This window comes from Cervus elaphus, chromosome X (genome assembly GCF_910594005.1).
Source record: "Cervus elaphus chromosome X, mCerEla1.1, whole genome shotgun sequence".
Lineage (NCBI taxonomy): Eukaryota > Metazoa > Chordata > Mammalia > Artiodactyla > Cervidae > Cervus > Cervus elaphus.
Genome location: NC_057848.1, coordinates 121,601,764 through 121,625,291, shown reverse-complemented (window position 1 = coordinate 121,625,291; position 23,528 = coordinate 121,601,764). Strand labels below are relative to the sequence as shown.

The 23,528-nt window shown below is 40.0% G+C and overlaps 1 long non-coding RNA gene across 2 annotated transcripts in view; it reads right to left on the bottom strand.

Annotated features, from left to right (window-relative positions):
* The window catches only part of LOC122689974, a 34,002-nt gene extending 14,626 nt beyond the window's left edge, over positions 1–19,376 (bottom strand). The window contains exons 1-3 of one of the 2 annotated variants that reach the window (XR_006339955.1): positions 19,253–19,376; positions 18,691–18,784; positions 12,870–13,116 (exon numbers count right to left, since the gene is read on the bottom strand). This is a non-coding gene — a long non-coding RNA (uncharacterized LOC122689974). Of the gene's footprint in view, positions 1–12,869; positions 13,117–18,690; positions 18,785–19,232 lie in introns of both variants that reach the window. The other variant, XR_006339954.1, reaches the window with a different exon arrangement.
* Positions 19,377–23,528: the final 4,152 nt, after the last annotated feature.

The following is a 23,528-nucleotide window of genomic DNA, read 5'->3' as shown; positions in this document are numbered from 1 at the left end:
ATTGCAGGTGGATTCTTTACCATCTGAGCCACCAGGGAAGCCTAAGAATACTGGAGTGGGTAGCCTATTTCTTCTCTGGGGGACTTCCCCACTCAGGAATCGAATGGGGTCTGCTGCATCGCAGGTGGATTCTTTACCAGTTGAGCTACCCAGGAAGCCCTGCTTTGATGCTTATTCAATAACGAAACCATTTTCTTTCTATTTTATATTTGAAGAGATTTCATGGGTTGCCAAGAGCTTTAACTTCTTTTCCCCTAAACTGCAAACATGCTGACTATGGCTACTGATTTTTCTGCAACTATAAAGTATCTCATCACTGACTCAGGGGTCTCATGGCCTCTGTCAACATACTTGAAACTGTGGCACACCAGCGTGTTAGCTTAAAATCTCCGCTCCTTCACAGTTCTTCACACCAGCACCATGACGAGTTGGCATTCACATGGCAAGACCTTCCATACACGCTGGCAGTGCTTTCCCAGGGGTAATGAGAGCACCATCAGTGAGTGGGTCAGACTTTAGCAAGACTGCCTCTACCCTCTGCTGTCCAACCTTTTCACTGTATAGATGAAGTCTTGGTTAGCCAGTCAGAAGCCTTAGTCTCACTGGCTCCACCCTTAGTATTATCATGCCTTTGCCACATCAGAGGTGACTGGTAAGCCCTGACAAAATGCAAATAAATTGTCTGGGACCTCTGGATGGATTCATGATGCTCTGTTCCTCTTGCAGTCAAAGAAGACCTACCTCTTTGAACCTTACGCAAAAAAAGGAAGTCCAGCACCATCCTGGGCTCTTTGGGAAAAGGAGACAGTATGTGCCTTGCCTGGACATTCTACTAGATCCTTCATATTTGCTAAACTGCGATGTCCCTTGAGTGAGGCCAAACCAATGGGCCAGTGTAGGACTATTCGGCATGCTGTGGCACATTCTCTGCTCTCTATCTTCAGGGTCCTCAAAGCCTCAATGACCCTGCTGAGTTACCAGTCTGTGTAACTGACGGTGTTGCCTGTTGGGGCCAGTAGCAAAGGGAAGCCCATCTGGAAAAGCTCCTTAGGGTACCAGCTTTTCTTCTTCCTTACACAGCTACTACCTACACCCCCTATGAAAAGCAGCTATTAGCTTTCCACTGGGCCCTTGTCCAAACTGAACACCTGACCCATGGAGTCCATCTAGCCTGACAGTCCCATCTGGGGGTAGGTCAATTCAGACTCGATGACTGACAAGGTTGGAAGGACTCAACAAGCCTCCATTTGTCAAACGGAAAGAGTATATTCAAGAGCACAGCTGGCCCGGCTCCAGCAGCATCTTGGCTTCAGAGGAAAATGGGACAGCTATCCCTTTGGGGGAAAATTTATTTCCCACTCTGCCAACCATAGAGCAAGGCTGCTGGGCTTTGTGGGGCACTTGATTCATAGATGATTCCTCAAATGCCTGAACCTGATCCACTAACCACTGGACTTAGCTGGAATCTAACATTCTCTTCAACCTTAGCAGAACTGAGAATAGATGTGGGCGCTCCCTTCAGCAGGCAGAACTCAAGGCTATTCTTATAACTCTGGCCAATACTCCCTTTGATAATCTACTGACTCTGAAGCTGCAGCCAATGTCCAGTTGTTCAGTCTCCCACTTGGAAGACTACCGGCTGGGAGGCTGGATGGCCCTCCTTAGTATGGTGAGTCATGGAAACAAATCGAGGCTGCTAACTGAATGGTCTGGATCACCTATGTAGGTCTCATGGTAAGGGTCCATTCTCTGATACCATTGACTAGCAGCATACTGTTGATGGAGCTCTCAGGGCCCAGATCACTGCTATTGCTTTTCTGCATCCATCATCACGTGGACATGGCAACAAACACATCCATCATCACAGAATGGGCACAAATTACAAGACCATATCTTACTGATGCAGAACTTACCATGGCCGGCCAAACTGTGACTCCTTCTAAAAAAATGGTCTGTTGGGATGAGGAAGAGCACATTGCATGAATTGTGGGCCTGCCTGCTCCTGGCACACAGCATCGCATCTCAAGAACCTGTTCTCAGGGATTTCACTGTATGCTCTTGCATACAACTGTTGATATTTTTTCACGTTGAAGTGTTGCTATTTCAGTCTGCTCAGCTGACGCCAGCCACTCCACTGTGGCCCTTAGAATTAATCAGTGTCAGGTATTCAGGATCCTGGACTATTTACTTGCAGCCTGAGAGTGGTATGCCTTTTACTGCAAAAGTCATGCAATGATAGGCTGATAGTCAAGGTATCTGACGGACTTCCACACTCACTACCATCCAGTGGCATCTGGTATGGTCAAGCACTGGAACGGCCTCCTCAAAAATGGACTCAAATTAGGAACTGATCAATCAAATCTATGTAGTAGGAGCCCTAAAGACAATAATTGGTACCCTCAGGAGAAAATATGGCAGCCCAGACAGTTCAGTGTGACTAAATGCTGCCTTAGGGGATACTAGAAATGCATAAAAACAACACAGTGCAAATGCCAGTGCTAAAACAACACAGGCCAGAATAGAGCTCTGATTCAGTGGGTTCCTGTTAAGGGGAACACAGGAGGAAATTCAGCATCCATAAACCCGGAGCCTGGCTGGGGGCAAGCCCCTTGAGCTTTTTATCAGTTAAAGAAAAAGGGAAAATACAGCTAGTTGATGAGAGAAAGTTCTTCTTTATAGAAACATTCCAGCCAATAAATCCAGAAGGAATGACAGAATATTATGATTTTGTAACTCCTAGTGAATTAATGATCTAGGCAATGATAAAAATCAATCATCAGATAAAAAACTAATGAGGAACCTAATAAAGAATGGATCAGGCTAACCACCTCTAATATCACAGAAAGAATCAACCAAACGTTTCCTGGAAATTTTCAGATAATTCTTTGGCAGACTCTCCAGGATGAGATTACAAAGAGGCTCTTACTTTCTATGTATTATTAAGCATTTTTTGCAATAATAATGATCATTGGAAAAATAAACTTTCTATGTTTAAAAAAATTTTTAAATGGACTCCAAAGGATTTCAGAGTCTACCACCCTTACCTGCTTCTGGTTCATACACCCTATTATGGCAGTTGGGTCAATGAATATGGCTGGAAAGGAATCAGCTCTTTTCAGCTACTCCCTGGGTAGGTAACTAAGATCAGGGGTAAAGGGACATATTTTGACAACGTGGGATCCCCTGTTGAACATCCTGGATATAATCTTTCTTTCACCGAGTGACCTAGACCAGCCTGGCTGCTAACCCTCTGGATGGCAGCCCAGCCAGCAGTGGGGGAGCCTGAGAGACTGAAATTTAATTCTGGTTCAGCTACCTGGATTCTCCCGTTGGATGGACACTGTCCTAGATCGAAAGACTAATTACTACTTGGTTCAGTACACTGCTTACCATGTCCCCCTACAGCGACCCACACAGGCCAAAGTACACAACCTAACGGATCTCTGTGAATTCATGAAAAATGTCCTTGTCTCTCTTGTACATGATCCATTCAGATAAATGGTCTGGTAAGTAGTAGGAGAAAACTGGGGGGTTAGGTGAATTCATAGCTACGAGAATGGGCCATCATGATTTTGTGTCAGTAGAAGACGAGCAACAACACAGAACCTGAAGAGGAAACACCTTAGACCTCAGAAGTACAGGAAAGTGAAAGGCATTAATGATCTTTGCCTTTCAGAACCACCCCCTGGAGCCTTCCTCACAAAGAAGAATGTCCTGGCACATCTCCCCCAAATTGCAAGAGCCTTAAAGTTAACTGACTGTCAGGTCTTCCAACACCTATGACTGGGATATTATCACCATTCCCCTTTATCTTGCTAAGAAGTCTGTCACAAACAGCAGGGAGGGCCCCAGCTCCTGCATCGAACACTCAGAACACCTGTGAACACCTCCAAATGTCTTCCTGAACCATTGCCACTGGCCATCGCTCAGCAATTCTATGGGGCAGAAGAATGCCATGTGTCTGATGGCATGGACACCTAGGACTAGACTCAAGCTTTCAGACAGAACTGACAACCTGTGACAATGCTGAACTTCACCTAAGCCCCCAAAACAGTGACAGTCAAGAAATCCTCACCCCTCATCTGTGTTCCTTTTTCAGAAATGACTTACCACAAAGAACCATTCTTCCCACATGACTTAGGTCAGCCTGGCTGTCCACTCTCTCCCATGACCCCACACAACTTGGAAATGACTCCCTTGTTTACCTGTGACAAGGCCAAATGCAGAGCTTTCTCCTTGTGCCTGAATCTGTGGACAAGGCCAGACACAGACCCTTTAACTCCCCATTATCTGTCTCATGAATGATTAACTGAGATTAGGCATTTGGCTCCCTTACATATTTACAAATGATGCGACCAACAAGGGCTTAATTTCCAAAATAGCCAGACAGCTCATACAACTCAGTAACCAAAAAACAGACAAAAAGCCCAAACAAAAATAGGCAGAAGACCTAAACAGACATTTCTACAAAGAAGACATACAGATGGCCAACAGGCACATGAAAAGATGCTCAACATCACTATTAGAGAAATGCAATCAAAACTACAATGAGGTATCACCTCACACCAGTCAGAACGGCCATCATCAAAAAATCTACAAATAGTAAATGCTGGAGAGGATGTGGAGGAAAGGGAACCATAACTGTACGCATGTTTCTCTAACATGCATAATATAGATAGGTCTAACTATATTGTTCTCCTCAACAACAATAAGAGAACCATAGGATTCTTCACTTTTCCTTTAACTCACTCTCCAACTACCTCTTATGTGTCCCTCTTCATTTTAGTTCCAATTTGTAATGATATACATTCATATACATTTGCATTGTAATTTTTCATTTAGATAACAGAAACAAGCACTGAGGTCAAAAATATACTTGAAGAAAACTTTATCACGCTAATCGAAAATGCAAAGATTACTTGAAGAAAGTACAGACATACATTGTACTTTAGTAATAAATCTGAATTATTAGAAAGAGACAAATGGCCCTCTTAAAATACAAGATTAATACAAATTCACTGACAACAAGAGGATTCTTATTAAATTTGGTAAGCAGACTATAAATTGTGTATGGAAAATAAAACAGTCAAGGAAACAGTAAATTTCTGAAAAAGAAGAGTAATCAGAGACTTAGCCCACCTATTTATTAGAATAAACTATAAATGCAAAGGAATTAGAATCATATAGACTATGACCATTAGATCAATAGAAGAAAATAAGGTTCATAAATACACACACAATTATATATTATAATGTGTGTATATATGATGAAGTGCAGCACGTTAGTGGGGAAACTCTAGGTTATTCAACAAATAGTGATGGGACAAACGTGTAACCATGTTGAAGAAAATGAAGACTGATCCCCAGCTAAGACTTTACAACAACCATCAAAAATCCAGACAGTCACAGAAGTAAAAGCAAAACCAAAGACATGAAAGCACTAAAAAGAAAATGCACAGGACTTTCCTGGTAGTCTGGTGGTTAAGATGCCCTGCTCTCGATTCATGGGGCACGGGTTTGATCCCTGGTCAGGGAACTAAGATCCTGCATGCCACATGGCATGACCCCCCCCAAAAAAATAGGACAGAAGGAAAAAAAAAAGAAAATTGCAGTAATTTTATTTTTAAATATAGATGAGCAATAGGGAAGGCCATCGACTTATGGCACAAAACTTGGAGGACACAAAAGATTGATCAGCACAATTTTGTGAATCGCATGAGAAAACATCAGAATTTTTCTTTTAAAAGGCAATTGAGAAGTTGAGGGAAAATATTTGGGACGCACATAAAAGACAAAGAGCCACTGTCTTTAATATATAAAGAGCAACAACCTAATAGAAAAATGGGCAAAGGAAATTTAAAATCAGCTTAGAAAAAATAATATAAATAGGTCTTTAAACACAATTACATGTATTCAACATCAGTCATGATACAAGACATGCAAATTAGATCTGCAGTAAGATACCACGTTTTAACCTATTACATGGGCCAAAAAGAAAAATATGACAAGATGCTGTTCTGTCTTGAGTATGCTGAAAACAGGCATTCTTATACAATTGAAAAAACCCACAAAGAAGGTCATTTTGCTATAACAATCAAAAATCAACCCAGGGATGGAACCCAGGTCTCCTGCATTGCAGGTGGATTCATTACCATCTTAGCCACCAGGGAAGCCTGGAAATGTCTTAAATGTCTGTTAACAGGGGGCTGGTTATATTGTGATATATCCATATAACTGAATAAGATTCATCCTTGAAAAGAATGAGGCAACTTCTTACATCTATTTATTTAATTATCTATACATTTAATTATCACTAAGACATTAATAAATGAGAAAACTGTTAGAAGTTTAGAAATGGATACAGCTCTGTGTGTGTGTGTGTGTGTGTGTGTGTGTGTCCTTGTAGCTGCCCTTGGAAAGGGTATATGGGAGATTAAGGTCAAAATTGGAGGGCATGTATTCTCTTTCAAAAGATTTTTACAAAATATAATATTCACACAAAAATCCAGCAACCTAAATATTTGGCCTAACTAATTATTCAAGGCAAATACCTACCTAATTCCCACTCTGGTCTGGAAACAGAACATTGCCAGCTCTTTGCCCAGGAGCCTCCTCATGCCTGAGGTCAAAGAGTTGGACACGACTGGACGACTGAACAACAACAACCTGGTACACTAGCCAAGGATTTCTCTTGGGTATTTTCTAGAAGAGTTTCTTCATATGGTCTACACATGCTTTGATGAAGAAAGCTAAAATGTTTTCCAAAGAGACTGTACCAGTTTACACTCCCACCAGCAGTCTATGGACTGCTCATATGAGCTAATACATCAGCAACTATATGTGCTGAGATGACTATATGAGCTACTGATACAAACCCTTATCCTTGCTAACAGTTGTCATTGTCAGGCTTCTTAATTTTAGCCATTCTGGTGGAGGTATGGTAGGATTACATTGTGGTTTCACTTTTGCATTTCCCTGATTTCCCTGCATTTCCCTGAGTACCGTCTCAGGTGTTACTAGCCATTTGGATTTCTTCCTTTGTCACACACCTATTCAAATAACCCCTCTGACTACAGGGTCATCTGCTTTTTCTTACTGTTCTACTGTTCTTTATGCATCCTGGGTACAAGTCCTCTGTTGTCTGTCTCTTCTTCCACTCTGCGGCTTGTGATTCTCTTTTCAATGGAAATAAGTTATCATGGAAGTCAGGACAGTGATTACCTTTGGAAGTAGGGAAATTCTGGAATGCTAGCGATGGACATTTTCTAGACCTACACAGTGAAAAATTACTGAGCTGTACATGTCTGTTTTGCACACTTTTCTGTACGTATGTTATATTTCACAACAAAAATATTTTTTAAAAGATAGGATCTAGGACCCACTAACTCCATCCCTATTGTACAGTCAAGAGAGGGTGGACACACAGACATGACATGAACAAAAACGTTCATGGCAGCATGGTTTATAACTCACATTCTATTTTACCAAAAGATTTAAAATGACCAAAAACTGATAAGAATTTGTTTTATGGGATACCTTTCCTGAACTAAAAAAAGAAAAAATAACAGTGTGCGCTCAATGGCTTTTACTTACATAAAGAAATTCATGCAGAGAAAACTAATTTGGTTATATGTATTAAAGAGAGGTAAACAGCGAGTTCCCTGGTAGTCCAGTGGTTTAAGACTCTATGCTTCCACTGCAGGGGGCGTGGGTTCAATCCCTGGTCAGGGGACTAAGATGCCACATGCCCTATGGTGCAGCCAAAAACTAAATAAAAATAAAAAATAAAGAGATGTGAATAGATAGGAAAAAGAAGAATTTAGACTGTATATAGCTTTTCATGTTTTAAAATGTTATATAGATTTAAAATTTTGTTTTTGAGCCATCTGACTATATTGTCATTTAAAAATTAAATTTAAAAACTATTATATTAGTAGTTGAATAATAATATTAGTATATTAGTAGTAGAATGATAAGATACTAAACAAAAATTCTGAAAAGAAAAAGAGCTATTTACAACAAAAACATGGGCTTCCCTGGTGGCTCAGTGGTAAAGAATTCACCTGACATTGCAGGAGACATGGGTTCAATCCCTGGTCCAGGAAGATTCCACATGCCACAAAGCAACTAGGCCCGTATGCCACAACCATTGAGCCTGTGCTCTAGAGCCCAGGAACTGCAGCTACTGAAGCCCATGCACCCTAGATCGCCTCCTCCACAGCAAGAGAGGCCACTGCAATGACAAGCCCGAGCACTGCAAGTAGAGAGTAGCCCCCACTCACTGCAACTACAGAAAGCCCTTGTAAAGCAACAAAGACCCAACACAGCCTAAACAAACAAATGAATAAAATTATATATATAAAAACGTATGTATAGTTGTTATCATAATAGAGGCCATCTTGGGCTTCCGCACTGACCCTGCCTAGGGCTATACTGTGTAGTAAGTCTCTTCTCTGTCACCAAGGGCTTTGCATGGATAGTTAATAGATATTGCTTAATGATCAGTAGATCTTGTGGCCTCTAGGCTCTATTAGTCTTTAAATAATAATGAAGACCTTCACTGAGGTATTCCCAGTGCCCATAAGACTACTTGCCCATTCGTAAATCTTGACTTAGGAATGCACGTACCCCACCCAGACCCTGGGTTAACTGTGAAATTGTCCCAATCGTCCCTCAGCTATATAGGAGGCAGTTGTGAATGCTTCTGGTTCATCGACCCCCTGATCCCACCCTGTAAGTTACCTATAACAATAAACGGATCCATTGATTATAATATATAGAGTTGCCTGCCTCACTTTTCAGTCTCAAGATACCATCCCAGTATCTTGAGTATCCCTCCATCTTCCAAAAATATAGAACAGCATTAATGAGAGACACAGAGATGACTTGCGAGATAGTTAAAAAAAAAAAAAAAAAAACTTTTAGGAAGGAGAGCAAAAGAGAAAGAAATGGAAATCAGTAGAGCAAAGAATTTAAAATATGGAGGATCAACAACTAAAATAAGAGATTTTGAAAAGCAGAAAAAAATGTGTGTATGAGTGGGAAAAGGACTAGACTTGAAACAGGTTTGTAAAATTCTACACAAAAATGATTTCCAACCTAGAATTCTACACTCAGCCAAAAAGATAAATTTATTATCAGGGCCAAATAAACATATTTCCATGGTATTTATTACTTTTTATTTTTATAAAGGTATTTATACTGTTGGTCCTTTATTTTTTTTTCTTTTCTTTTCTTTTTTTTTTTCCATGGACCGGAACCTGGTGGTCTGGAGAATTAGAGAGAAAGAGGCTGACATCCCCTGGTTTACGCGGAAAGCCAATTGAGTCCTGTTCTTAGGGCTCGCGCTGCTGCACGTAGGCACCGGGCGCCCTCTCCAGTGGGTGAAGGCACAGTGCGCCTTCTCGAGAGGGTCTTAGAAGCCCTGGCAAGAAAGGGAGCTGAACGGGCCTCCTCGCTCCAAGGAATTAGCCAGAAATAGAGAGAGAGAGAGACGAAAGAAAGAAAGAAAAGACAGAAAGACAGACAGACGGAAAGAAAGGAAGGAAAGGAAAGGGAGGGAGGGAGGGAGGGAGGGAGGCAGGAAGGAAGGAAGGAAGACACGGGGACCAAAGCTCTGATGGAACAAAGGTGTTTTAATCAACATGGCATGGGCATATACACTGTCTTACAAGGTGGTTATTCTCAGCAAAGACAAAGATTAAAATTCCAGGCTTACAAAACATAAGATGATCCCTATCAAAGACAGAGTTGCAAACAATCACCTTTTACCATTTGGCTCATAAAAAGGAAGAGGGTACTTATCACTGTAATGAGAAATGCCTGGATTCCTCAGCCCCGGGAAAGGCGTGCCTCTCCTCTTAATTGCTGAATATTCAGGAATCAATAAGGGCCAGAGGGTCCCTGACAGATCCAAAACAGCACACAGGAACCCTCTTGTTAAATGCTTCCTGACATTATACAATTATATATATTACCTAACTACATTTTACATGACATTTTCAGATATGCAAAGCTTTGTAAAGTTCACTTGTCATGCATCCATTTTCAAGGACGTACTGAAGGATGTACCCCACCCCCCAAATTAGGGGGTAAACCAAGAAAGAGGAAGACACAGGATCTAGGAAACGAAGGAAAAAACTGTATTCTCAGGGAAGGGAATCTGATACAAGACAGAGGTAAAAAGGATTTCCTGATAGATGGCGAACAGTAGACACCAAAATCATAGCTGTGCGTGAAGGTGAGAGAGCAACCAGACCAGCCTTCAGCAAGTCAACAAGGTCCAGGAGAGATTTTTTTCAAAGAGAAGACACTGATACCCAGAGTTGAGATAGCACTCCCCACTATTACTTGCTGTGTTAACTTGGGCCAGATAGTTCTTCTCTATGCCCCAGTTTCCCCTTGGAGAAGGAAATGGCAATCCACTCCAGCATTCTTGCCTGGAAAATTTCATGGAGAGAGGAGCCTGGGGGGCTATAGTCCATGGAGCTTCAAAGAGCTGAATAAACCACAGCAGGATCCTATATGACCCACCTCCCAGAATATTGGAAATAAAAGCAAAAATAAACAAATGGGATCTAATTAAACTTAAAAGCTTTTGCACAACAAAGGAAACTATAAGCAAGGTGAAAAGACAGCCTTCAGAATGGGAGAAAATAATAGCAAACGAAGAAACAGACAAAGGATTAATCTCAAAAATATACAAGCAACTCCTGAAGCTCAATTCCAGAAAAATAAATGACCCAATCAAAAAATGGGCCAAAGATCTAAACAGACATTTCTCCAAAGAAGACATACAGATGGCTAACAAACACATGAAAAGATGCTCAACATCACTCATTATCAGAGAAATGCAAATCAAAACCACAATGAGGTACCATTACACGCCAGTCAGGATGGCTGCTATCCAAAAGTCTACAAGCAATAAATGCTGGAGAGGGTGTGGAGAAAACGGAACCCTCTTACACTGTTGGTGGGAATGCAAACTAGTACAGCCACTATGGAGAACAGTGTGGAGATTTCTTAAAAAACTGGAAATAGAACTGCCATATGACTCAGAAATCCCACTCCTGGGCATGCACACCGAGGAAACCAGATCTGAAAGAGACACGTGCACCCCAGTGTTCACCGCAGCACTGTTTATAATAGCCAGGACATGGAAGCAACCTAGATGCCCATCAGCAGAGGAATGGATAAGGAAGCTGTGGTACATGTACAGAATGGAATATTACTCAGCCATTAAAAAGAATTCATTTGAATCAGTTCTAATGAGATGGATGAAACTGGAGCCCATTATACAGAGTGAAGTAAGCCAGAAAGATAAACACCAATACAGTATACTAACGCATATATATGGAATTTAAAAAGATGGTAATGATAACCCTATATGCAAAACAGAAAAAGAGACACAGATGTACAGAACAGACTTTGGGACTCTGTGGGAGAAGGCGAGGGTGGGATGTTCTGAGAGAATAGCATTGAAACAAGTATACTATCAAGGGTGGGGCAGATCACCAGCCCAGGTTGGATGCATGAGACAAGTGCTCAGGGCTGGTGCACTGGGAGGACCCGGAGGGATGGGATGGAGAGGGAGGCAGGAGGGGGGATCGGGAAGGGGAACACATGTAAATCCATGGCTGATTCCTGTCAGTGTATGGCAAAAAACACTGCAATATAAAATAAATAAACAAATAAAAAAGTAAAGGTAGGAAATAAAGTGTTATTAATTTTTTAGAAAAAAAAAGAGTTGGATACAACTCAGCAACTAAATAACAAACAACAGTTTCCCCTTATATAAAATGAGAATAAAAATGGTACCTACTTCTCCAGATTGTAACAAAGATGACTTAGTAGATGTAGTGTGTGTTTAACAGTGCTGGGCTCATAGTAAACATGGTATGAGTATTTATAAGTGATGTCACTATGTGTGTGCCTGACTCTTTGCAACCCCATGGACTGTAGCCGCAGTGGGTTGCCAGTCCCTTCTCCAGGGGATCTTCCTGACCAAGGAATTCAAAGTGAGTCTCACACTGCAGGCAGATTCTTTAACGTCTATGTCTGAACATACAGAGAGGAGATTTAAATAACTAGAAAGAATTTGGAGTTGATTTATTGATATGTATACAGTAAAGCAAAGAAATGATCAATCCATTGAAAAATAGTTAATTCCAGGGAAAAGTAAAAGTTGTGAAGAAACAGTAAGCATGGATACTACATGACTCAACCATAAACAGTCACAATAATAAACACGATAGATCTAATCAGAATAGTGATAGGTAGAGGCAAATGTGTATATGAGTAGAGGTGCACAGAAAAGCTAAATCTCTACCTTTCATAGTGGAAAGTCAATAGATAATGTTCAAAACGAAAAAGAAATCCATTAAAAAGTTTAAGAGAGCTTGCTTCTAGGGAGCTGGAATCTGGGCGAAACAAATCAGGGAAGAGTCATTGTTTTAAGAAGACTTTGAGAACTCTTTGGCACCTTTTGTCACTTATAACTAAACTAGAGGCTAATTTCAAATTACAAAGTGGCAAAAAATATTCACAGAAATATTGGGTTAACCAAAAAGTTCATTTGGGTTTTTTTCATAACATCATACAGAAAACCCCAAACATTTTGGCCAACCCAATATATAAGAATGATAAAAGTTTATTAAACTTACTCTTCAAAAAAACTCTGTAAAAATCCTTAAGTTAATATAAATAAATCAACAATGGACAGAAAGAAATTCACATACATAAATCAGCAATAAAAGTCCCCTGACTATGTTGCTTGATTAAAAAAAAAAACTCATACAAATTAAAATAATGAGATATTATCTTTCATTCTGGAGAATTTCTGTCCCTGGGTGCTTCTTCCTACTCCTTACCTCACAGGAGTTGTCACGTCCCCCTGTAGTCAGGGTCAGGGACGGCCCAGCAGCACTCCGATTGCCTGGCATCTTCCTGCTGGGCTTTACCCCCAGGTTCTCTTGCTGACAACTCTGCCCTTCCCAGGAACCCGAGGTCAGGTGGGCACCTGTGGACTTAACCACAGCTGCTGATGCTGGAAATGGAAGATCTTGCAGCCTTCACCACAGGGTCTGTCCCAAGGGCTAAGCAGAGATTCCAAGAAACCTGGAAAGACAGTGTTCACGTGATCAGTTATTCTGCATTCACCCCACAAGTGCTTCCTGAGAGCACCAAAGTATTGTTATGGCACGGAATACTGTGGAGTAGACAGTCACATCAACCTATTCAACCTATTGAACCTATTCACATCGACCTATTCAAGTCACTCATCAAAAGGGAATATGAGTGTGACCATGAGACTTAGACTAAAACTAACAAAAGCTTCATTTTTAGCTCTGTCATCCTTTAGCTATATGAATATGAAAATGTTTCTTCAGGTTTTCTTTTCCCTAAAACAAATCAAAAATATTTATTTCAAGGGACTGTGAGAATTAAATGAGTTGATGTTTTTTAGGAACTCAGCAACAGACTGGCCCAGATAAATATTTAATTCATATTAGCAAGTATGGTTATTACAAGGAATCATGTAATATGAAGAAGGAGGTATCTCATTTAGTGTGTACATCAATCACATTATTTGTGTCCCGCTGTAATTATTATTATCTCACAGTATGCATATAGAAACAGAGGTTCAGTGATGTTCAATTGAAGTCCGTCTACCTGGCTTCAAAGCTCACATTCTCAATGGTATACCACATGGTACTTATATGTGGGAGGCTCAAAATAAACATGGTTCTATTATTAAACAGATGTTGAAAACATTATAATTTGGAAAAAATTATTAAGTAAAGTTCTTAAGCCAGAAGATATATGCCATAAGGAAAGTACTAACAGTCTGGGACTAAAATTTTTAATTACCACAATAACATCCAGAAGGAGAAACTGTTTCTCCAGTTGAGGGAACTAGGGAGGGGAAGGTGTCTCCCTGTCCAAGCTGAGGTACAATTTCATTATGATCAACTAATCCAGGCACGAAAGATTTAGTCATCCTTGTTGGGAAAGGGAAAGTACCACATAAAATGAGGAGGAACTTAAGATAAGAGAAGTTAAGAAACAAGATGAAAAAGAAACAAGAAAGTAAACAAAATAAAAAGTAAAATAAAATGAAAAGTATGAATAGGTTAAATTTTAAACACGTAAAGAAGACGTTGTGTCAGAGAAAGAGAGAATATGCTTTCTTTTCTTATGCTTATAGAACTTTTTACACAATTCTATCAAATAACATAGCCAGAAAAAAAACCTGGTAGATGTCTGAATGTTATAGTATAAGATGTTATACTGTAGTATATACTTATATACTATATGTATATACAGTATATATAAGCATATAGTACGTAAGATGTTATCTTCTAGTATAAAATGTTCAACGTCATTATGCCTTAGGAAATACAATCAAAACCAAAAATGTTCTATTCATTAGCAAACCATTTCAAATACACTAGGATGGCTAAAAAAACAGACAGTAACTAACGCTGGTGAGATGTGAATAAATTTGAGCTCTCAGACATTACTGGTAAAATTTTAAAATGGTAGCCACTCTGAAAAATAGGCTGGCAGTTCCTCAAAATGCTACCCATATACAGTCATCATATGACCCAGCAGTTCTACTCCTAGTATCTACCAAGAGAAATGAAAGGCCATGTCCACTCCAGAACTTGTGCACAAATATTCACAGCAGTATTAGTCATAGTAGCCAAAAAGAGGAAACCACTTAAATGTCGACCAACTGATGAACAGATAAACAAAATTTGCTGTGTGCATACAATGGAATATTATTTGGCAATAAAAAAGAAGTACCAATACATGCTGTAACATAAATGAACCTTGAAATCATTATCTTAAGAGAAAGAAGTCAGTCGCAAAAGACCACATATTTTATGATTTCATATATATGAAATGTCCAGAATAGGCAAACACATGAGACAGAAAACTGATTAGAAGTTCCCTAGGGCTGGGGATGTAGGGTGGCATGAATGATGAATGTCTGCTAATGCGTGAAAAGTTTCTTTCTGGGGTATTGAAAACATTCTAAAATTACACTGTGGTGTTGACTAAACAATTCTGTGAATGTACTAAAAATCACTGAACCGTACACTTCAAATTGATGAATTTTAAGGTACTGAATATATATATATATATATATGTATGTCTCTTTTATATAACTAAATAAATAAATCTGCTTTAAAAGAAAAAGAAAGTGAAAGTCGCTCAGTCGTGTCCAACTCTCTGCAACCACATGGACTATCCAGTCCATGGAATTCTCCAGCCCAGAATACTGGAGTCAGTAGCCTTTCCCTTCTCCAGGGGATCTTCCCAACCCAGGGATCAAACCCAGGTCTCCCACATTGCAGGCAGATTCTTTACCCACTGAGCCACAAGGGAAAAAGAAAAAAGAAAAAGAACACTTTCCTAAATAACCCAGGATCAAAGTCAGAAATCAATACAAAGGCTACACAATTTTTACCAGAAGTCATGGAACATGCTAAAGTTGTATACAGAGTGAGATGTATATATTTTAATGGCTTTACTTTTAATTAAAAATAAATATAACAGGTGCAGATGGCGTCACCTGGAGCTTGAGCAGCTGCATGAGGGTCTTTGATACCCATGGCCATGGACAAACCAAGAGGGCAGAAGTCCAAGAATGTATTCCATAGAGCAAGGTAAAAAATACAGCAAAACCAGTTACCACTAATTTAAAGAAAGTACATATTGTGAGAGATGAAAAATCTAATAGAGTGGGAAAATCTTCTGTAGGTATACAAAAGGAACTTGCACATTTCTCAAAAAGTTTTTTATCTTTAATCTCTATAGAAACAGCTGATTTTTCAGCAGTGTCATAAAAATGAACCAGTTAACAGTGGTGAAGCTACAAGATTAATGGCTCAGCTGTAATACACTGGTGATGTATCAAATTGCCCCCAAAGACCAACAAAGTAAACATTCTATACAAATAAATAGATAAAACAAAAGAGAGATAGATACATGTCTTTTTCAACCCTGGTTTCCTCAGGGTATATGAGGTGGATGAACCTAGAACCTATTATACAGAGTGAAGTGAGTCAGAAAGAGAAAGATAAATATCGTATTCTAACACACACATACAGAATCTAGAAAAATGGTTCTGAAGAATTTATTTACAGGACAACAGTGGAGAAACAGACATAGAGAACAGACTTAAGGACATGAGGAGAGGGGAGGAGAGGGTGAGATGTATGGAAAGAGTAACATGGAAACTTACACTACCATATGTAAAATAGATAGCCAACGGGAAATTGCTGTGTGGCTCAGGAAACTCAAACAGGGGCTCTGTATCTACCTAGAGGGGTGGGATGGGGAGGGAGATGGGAGGGAGATTCAAAAGGGAGGGGATGCACGTATACCTATCTATGGCTGATTCATGTTGAGGTTGAGGTTTTCTCATGTTGAGAAAACAACAAAATCCTATAAAGCAATTACCCTTCAATAAAATAATAAATAAAAAAATGAACAAGAACAAAAGAGAGCTAAGTATTCACTCTAAAACATAGAAAAAAAAACAAGGGGAGGGGTGCAAAAAAAAAAAAATTAAGCAAACCCCCGCCAATGGAAAACAGTAACTAAGAAAAGCCTTAAATAAATCAAAAGAATATAATAGGAGTTAAAAGAAAACAAAGAGCTGGTCCTTTAAAATGACCAATGTCATAGATAACTCCCTAGCAAATGAGATAAAGAAGAGTTAAAAGACATATATATTCTCACACACACACACACACAGGCACACACAAACACATATACAGAGAGGGAAGACAGAATGAGAATCATTCCCAGATAAGGCAGTGTTTCAAAGTAGTTATTGCAGGATATTATGCATAACTGTATAGCAACATAGTTTGTATTGATGTGAAACAGGTGCTTCCCTAGCAAAATTTAAATTTACAAACTTAATACAGGAAAATACAGATGGAACAGAATAATGAATGTGGAAGAGACCGGGGAGGGGGGGCGGGGGAAATGACATAACAACAAATACAAATAGAAAGATTCAAAGTTAAAAAGAAAAGGCGCGGTCCACAGATCTCAGGGCCTAAGGAACACGGCCTTGTAGTGAGTTTCCTGGGTTTCCTTTTCCCTCACATGTATCACAAACAGGCCACTAGAGAAGCTTATAACTCAGAACCATCAACAGGCACAGACAACAAAGCTCTAGGAAAAGCCTGCACCCCTTAATCAAAGGACCAAGAAAAGAGTCCTAACTGAGCATATCCTTCCTACTCCAGCCAAACACTAATAGAATACGCATTCTCTTCAAGCACCGGTGTGACACTATCCAGGGTCACAAAACAAACTTTGACAAATTGAAATCATACAGCTTATGTTCTCTGATTATAACAGCATCAAACTAGAAATCAATAACAGGTAACAGGAAAGTTGCCAAACTTTGGAAATTAAACAACACATTTCTATATAACCCATGGATCAAAGAGGAAGTCTCAAGGGAAATTAAAAAGTAATGAATGAAAATGAAAATACAACATATCACAATTTGGGATGCAGATAAAGCAGTGTTGAAAGGTAAATTTATAATCCTAAATGTTTAGATTAGAAAAGAATTAAGGTATTAAATCAATAAGGTAAGCTCCCACCATAAGATACTAGAAAAAGAAGAGCAAAGAAAACCCAAAGCAATCAAAGGAAGCAAGTCATAAATGTAAGAGTGGAAATCAATAAAATTGAAAATAGAGAAAGATCAATGAAACTAAAAGCTGGTTTGTTGAAAAGACAATCAAATTGGTAATCCTCTAGCAAGACTGACAAAGATAAAAAGAGAGAAGACACAAATTACCAATATCAGAAATGAAACAGGAGATATAACTATAGATTCTGTAGTCACTGAAAGTAAGGGAATATCGCACACCACTTTATGCACATAAATTCAACAACATGGATGAAATAGTCCAATTTTCTCACAAAACATAGACTCCTACAATTTACCCACTATTAAATATGTAGGTACTCTGAACAGACACTAAATAGATAACCTGAACAGTTATTTAACTACTGCAGAAATTGAAGCCATAATCAAAAGCTTCCAAAAGGAAATCTCCAGGCCCAGATGGTTTCACTGGAGAATTCTACTGAACATTAAAAGAAAAAATATCATCTACATAATCTCTTTCAGAAAACAGAAGAGGAGAGAACACTTCCTAACTCAGTTACTGAGATAAGTATTATCCTTATACTAAAACCAAAGACAGGACAGAAAAAGAAAACTACAGACCAATCTCTGTCACAAACTTGGACACAAAAATCCTCAAAAAAAGCATTAATTAATAATTCCTGCAATATATATAAAAAAGAATTATACACCACAGGCAACTGAAGTTTATTCCAGGAATGTAAGGCTGGTTCAATATTCAAAACTCAATAAGGGGATTCCCCCATATTAACGGGCTAAAGAAGAAAAACCATATAAATTCACATGGTATTGACAAAATTCAACGTACATTCACGATAAAAGCAAACAGACACATAGACAAATGGAACATAACAAAGAATCTAGAAGGAGCTGCACAAAAGTATGGCAAATTTATTTTTGACAAAGGTACCAGAGGAGTCAGTGGAGGAACTGCAGTCTTTTTCACAAACAGTGCTTAAGGAACTGAGCATCAAATATATGCACCTCGATCTAAGACTCACCACTTCATACAAAACAATTCAAACTGGATCATGGACAGCGGAAGAAGAAATGAATAAAATCCTTATCACAGTGAAGACTTAATCTCTCCTTTCTCTGTAAGAGAATAAGCAAACAAAAAAGTACAAATTTTGTACAACACAAGTGATAGCTAAACAATTAAATATTATTTTCAAATTATACATGGAACATTCATTAAAAATTCACCAAGGACTAGGCCATGAGTCCCCTCAGATTTCAAGAAATGAGCTTCATGCAGACATTTTTCCAACCAAAGAAAACTTAGAAGTCTAGTAAAAAGATAAACTTTTGCAAAATGAAAGCACACTTCTAAATAACTCATGGACCCAAAAAAAAAAAAAAATCCACTCTTAGAAAACACTTAAAATATAAAGCACCCAACCCTGTGGGTCTCTGAGTGAACTTTAAGATCTTGACATTGATATGAGAAAAGAGGAAAGCCTGAAAAATAAAAGACGAATCATCCAGCTATATCCAGACAACCGACTCCATCACTGACCAGACAGAATTCCCCAACACTCACCCTCCCCGGGTCCCCTTTACCTTCACGCCGCTAGGACACAGAGCACCGGGATCCTCTTCACAACAACTATCAAACCGCGGCCGAAAACTGCAGGCGCTTCCGGTCACCACCCCTAGCACCGCCCCTTCTCGAGCTTTGGGTGGGAGGTTCACACACGAAGGGGCGTGGCTCTGCACAGGCGCAAAACCGCGTTCGAAGCCGCAGTCAACCAACAGTCAACATCGCCATGTTACGGAGTCGAAGTTTTGGGGCATTCAGTGCCCATCGGCAGCGTGGTCAGGCGGGGAACGTGGCCGCGCCAGAGGTGCGATTCCCCGTGGGGTACGCCATGTTGGAGGAGTGTCCATTCCGTACAGAGGATGAGGAAGCCTCTACTCACGTTGCGGAGCGGTGGCCCTGCCTCACAGGTGGTGGGGAGCAAGAATGGGGGCGTTTCTCTGGCGGGCTTCTTGGAGAAAGGGTCTTTGGCTCTGAACTCTATGGATCTGTGTAATGATGTTCAGAGAAGCTGAGAGGCCTCTGGAAAGACACGGAGATGCCAATGGCTATTATCTCCTGGCAGATAACAGGGGATGAGAAGTCGGACTGCTTGCAGGCTCCTCCTGGAACATACCACGAGGGGCGAAAGGGAAGAAATCAGGGACCTATAGGCCCTCCTAGGATATAGCACTGGAGGAAAAGGGGAAGGAGTCAGTGTAAGCTTCCCCTCTGCTGGGCTTGTGGGGTTGGCTGTGGGATTTGGATGCTCCCAAATCGACATTATCGACATACCCACTCCAGCCACCCCAGCTAAAAGAAGTTTATACCAATTTTTAAAAAATTTTCCCTTACTCTAATACAATATGTCAATAAAAATATTTTAGGAAAAATTGCTTTTATTTTTTCATAAAATAAAATGTATATAGTAATAGTGCCCTTACTTTGCAAATGTAGCTTTAAGCCAAGACCGTCGGGTGGAGAGGGAGGTGGGGGGGGGGCGGATCGGGATGGGGAATACTTGTAAATCCATGGCTGATTCATGTCAATGTATGACAAAAAACACTTCAATATTGTAAAGTAATTGGCCTCCAACTAATAAAAATAAATGGAAAATAAAAAAATTAAAAAATTAGACAAGACCGCTTCTGCCGTTGAACCTGTTTGTTGCCCCTTGTCACCTCCAGTAAGGAAATCCTGGAGATGCCCTTGCCCTCTGGGAGATGTCACTGGGGCAGATGAAGAAGAAGTCATGCTGCCTTTCTCCTGGGAATGCCTACGTATTTTTCAAAACCAAGTTCCAATATCTCCTTCATGGAATCCTCCTGACAGAGGTAGAGGACTCTGTATCCCACTGCAGGCCCTTCTGAATCTTCAAGTATGGAAGGTGTTTGGAGGAGCTCAGATGTGAACTTGCTGGATGCGCTCAGTCTAGTGACATTCCATCTGGGCCTCGGTTTAACAATCTGGAATATACGGGTGTCCTATTCCAATTATCCTAAGAACATCTGGGATTAATCTGTAGTCTGACAAATTTATCAGTCAGTGAGGGAGACCATACACCAGAGGAACCAAGGAGTGGTTCACTAAACAAAAGAAAAAATGGAGTTATGAAATTCTGAGGAATGGTGAAGTTCAGATGAAATGTGAATGAAGCAGTGTTTTGGTAAACTCAAAGCAAAGCAGGGCTGTATGTGGACTATAAAGTGAATTCAGAATCCTGTTTCCTTGGCAACCATAAAGTTAAGATAGATATGGAAGTTTCTATCTAGATACCCCCTGTCTCTGCACTGGGGTTGGAAACCTTAGCTGCTCTTTTGTGTGTAAGTGACTTAAAATCTTCAGCAAGAGTGGGATGTTTTATCTATACTGATATCAAACAGTTTCTGATACTTTATGATTGTAGAGAACAAAGTTTCTCAGTGAGTGAAAAAGCAGCAGTCCCTCAAAGCAGGAGTTCTTTATGGCATTACAGATACAGGACATCCTTGAAAGAAATAATGTTTCCTATTAATTTTCATCTGACTTTATCTGTGTCTGTTCCCCCAGCCTTATGAATGGCAGAGCATACTTTTACATTCTCAGCTAATTTTTACTTTCTTAGATGGTTCGAGTCTCTGATTATCCCATATTCTCTTTCTGCCCCTATAGTCTTGGTCTGGATGTTTGTTGAATGAATACATGAAAGAAGAAATGGAATCAGTGGAAGCATGTTTGGTATGCATACTAGTCTAATAACAGCACCAGGAATCATTGTTAATGTCAGTGTCATAATAGTACTATGGTTATGTTTTTAAAAAGCTAAGTCTATTAGACTATTTCAGAGAAGAAAGACGGAGCCAATAATCATATGAAGAGATGTTCAAAGTCATCAGTGATCAGGGAAATACAAATAATGAGGTAACATTTAACACCCATTCAACTTGCAAAAATTATGTCTGACAAAACAGACTGTTGGAGAGGATATATAAATACAGGATCTTCTTGCCCTGTTGAAGGAATATAAATCAGTGTGACCACTTCAGAAGATAGTTGGCATTTCCTCCTGCAGTGAATATTTACAGTCCTCACATTCTATCCTGTCCGTGCTCAGGAGTATATCTAAGAGAACCACTTGCACATGAAACATAGAATATGCATGGTATCTTGTTCACGATAGCAAAACCTGGAAACAAAAGTGAATGGAGTCAAAATGAATGAACCAGAACAGTACCCAACAATAGGGATGAATTTTAAGGGGGAAAAAAAGAAACTGTGATTCCCGAAATAGTATAAAAAGCGTAACACACTTCTATAAAATTAAAAAGAATTATTTAGCATGTTGTATAGTTGTGATAAAATTATATTAAAAGGAAATAAAAAATCAGTGAACTTGGTATTTAGGATGATGTTTACCTCAGTTGAGGACAGGCAGAGCCAGGAATTGAGGAAACACGTGGTTAGATGGAATTATTGTTAAGGCCATACCTTTTCTTTTGGGTGATAGGTGCATCAGTGCTAATCATATTATTAAAACTAACTTAATGTTTCAGTTAGTCTGGAAAATTAAACTGTGGATGGTGAGATGGACAGGGAAGCCGGGAATGCTGCAGCCCATGGGGTCGTGAAGACTCAGGCACGACTTGGTGACTGAACAACAGCAACAAACTTAGATAAATATCTAAATGTAAAAAGAGAAAATCTGCATGGAGAAAAGTACAGTCCTGTCCTTGAATGGGCTAAGAAAATCTTTGGCCCCAGCCCAGAGACGCCACCCAGTGGTGGGATGACCAAGAAGGCAGGCACTCCATGGCCTTGACACTTACTGTGGCCCCTGCCAAAGGTGCTCTGCCTCTAAGGCTCACCCCGTCACACCACTCATGTACTTGCTCAAATGTCTTTTTTTCTTTTTAAACAATTTATATTGAAATGCAGTTGATTAGCAATGTTGTATTAGTTTCAAGTGCACAGTAAAGTGATTCAGTTATACAGTCATTATTTTTACATTCTCTTCTATTACAGGTTATTACAAGATACTGAATATAGTTAGTTCCCTGTGCTATCTATATAGTAGGTGCCTGTTGTTTATCTATTTTATGTATGGTAATGTGCATCTGCTAATCCCATACTCCCAATTAATCCCTCCCACTTCAAAAGTGAAAGTGAAAGTCACTCAGTGGCGCCAACTCTTTGCGACCCCACAGACTATACAGTCCTTGAAATTCTCCAGGCCAGAATACTGGAGTGGGTAGCCTTTGCCTTCTCCAGGGGATCATCCCAACCCAGGGATCAAACCCACGTCTCCTGCATTGCAGGCGGATTCTTTACCAGCTGAGCCACAAGGGAAGCCCTCCCACTTTGGTAGCCATTAATTTTGAATCACCTGGTAAATAGGCCAGAGTAGCTCATCCAGATGAGGACTGTGTTGCTTCTGATGTCCAAAGAGGCCCTAGGTGTTGTCCCTCCTTTCTGCTTATGGAAGAGCCAGATGCAAAACTTATTCTTCAAGAGGTTAGAAGGAGTATCTCCACAAGCCCCCCCACCACTGGACCCCTAGTAATCTCACTGAGATAGAAGGCCCCTACATTTATTTTCAGATTCATTTCCCGTCTTCTGACACACAAATATCTTATCCACAAGTCTAGAGTAGTCGCTCACTCTTGTCCATTAGGTCTAATCAGCATAATATCCATGTAATGGACCAATGTGGGGTTCCCAGGTGGCGCCGGTGGTAAAGAACCTGCCTGCCAATGCAACAGATGTAAGGGACGTGGGTTCGATCCCTAGGTTGGGAAGATCCCCTGGAGGAGGTCACAGCAACCCGCTCCAATATTCCTACCT